This window comes from Nanorana parkeri, unplaced genomic scaffold (assembly GCF_000935625.1).
Source record: "Nanorana parkeri isolate BGI_ZX_2015 unplaced genomic scaffold, ASM93562v1 scaffold253, whole genome shotgun sequence".
Lineage (NCBI taxonomy): Eukaryota > Metazoa > Chordata > Amphibia > Anura > Dicroglossidae > Nanorana > Nanorana parkeri.
In genome coordinates this window covers 1154370-1156158 of record NW_017306521.1, presented here as the reverse complement: position 1 = coordinate 1156158, position 1789 = coordinate 1154370, and positions in this window count along the sequence as shown.

The following is a 1789-nucleotide window of genomic DNA, read 5'->3' as shown; positions in this document are numbered from 1 at the left end:
GACACAGTTTTGATCCGGTCTGTAACTGCTCTGCTCTGCTCCTGGAACGTGCTTGGTGTGAACAAGGCCTCAGGGAAATAAATGTTCAGGTTTCTTTAAATAGTACGTTTTCAAACTTCAAGATCATTTAGATTAGGAGTAGGTTAAAAATAATTAAAATTCAATGTGGACATGAATATATTTTACATTTTGAGCACATACACAAACAAAATGTTAAACATAATTTAAACTGTTCTGTTTGTAATTTGCTGTAACCAATATTATTTTATATTTCCATTGTCCTTCTAAATGGCTTTTGAATTGATAAGGAAAATAAAAAAAGGGAATAACATTACAATCTTTCCTCATTTTCCATAAACGGCAGCTTATTATTGAGGCATTAGGGAACTAGGCAAAAAAAAAAAAAAGTGGCCTAATTTACTAAAGGGATATAGACAAAAGCAGAGATAAACCACTATGGAACATTTACATTTTGGGACTGCATGAGATGGTGGATATACGCTCACATAGCAAATGCAATCTCTGAACCTGTCTAGGAAATTGCAATAAACATCCATATAATGCTAGTTTTGTGCCTTCTGTACTGATAAGGTGTTCGAAAGAATGTGAGTGTTTAATATTTTACTTTTAAAGTAAAAAAAAACAACTAACTGAATGCGACAAGCAACTCGATTACTCACGAAAGCCTGAAACACACTTTTGCACTGCAGTGTGTAATGGTAACGCACGTTGCAGTGCTATTTATTTTAAATGAAACCCGAACACATTGCCCAATGCACCTACAATGGACATGCCTTGCAGACCACCACAACACACAGTACTGCAATACCATACATTGTGGTGTGCTGTGCTGGAAACAAAATGGTGCAGGTATGATTTTTTTGTCGATCCGTGTGTGCTGGCAGTCCATTTATTTGAACTGGCTGCCTTAATGCAAAATGCGCTGATGAAGACAAAAAAATGCTTATGTGATAAGGAAAGCAGTAGGTCAAAAACACTGTTTTGTTGGAGCAAAAAAGGCAGTATATGCATAGGTAATTTTGTTATTGGGAACTTGTTCATAGGCAGTAGAGTATGTAATTGTGTATGGGTGCTTGTCATGGCCACAGTGTGATATCTGCGCATCTGCACTGTGAAACACCCAGCACTGGATCCATTAGGACTTTTTCTCATTTACTTTTTCTTTACAGTTGTCTTTAATGTGCATTTTGATGCTGGAGCATACATTCCATAGCAAAATAAACTTCTTAGTAAAGTCTTCATATGCATGCCATTTCCTCTATTCCCATATCAACACAGATACACATAGTAAATACAATGAAGATATGATCTGGTTCTGCACAGGATTGATTCACCAGTGTCCTAGGCATCCCTGGGGGTCTAGCATGGCTCTGGTGTAGTAACACCTGTATGAAGGTAGGTGGAACCTGTGGATATAATTTCCAGGTAATGTATCTAAACACTAATAACCCAGGGGGGAAGCGGGCATTCACCACTGACAGCCTAGTTAAAAAAGCCACTCCTGAACAACTAGGTTAAAAGAGCACTTATTACTGACCACCAGATTAAACTGCACTCACCACTGACCATTTGGTTAAAAGGAGCACTCATCATTTATCATCAAGTTTGAGGGGACACTCACCACTGATCACCAACCAAATGGAAAATGTTCCACTGATCACCAGGTTAAGGAGGCATTCATCACTGATCACCAAGTTAATGGTTCATTTTGAAAGACAATCTTTTGTTTTGAGCAGTGCCGGAGTTACCGACGGTGCGGCCGCACCGG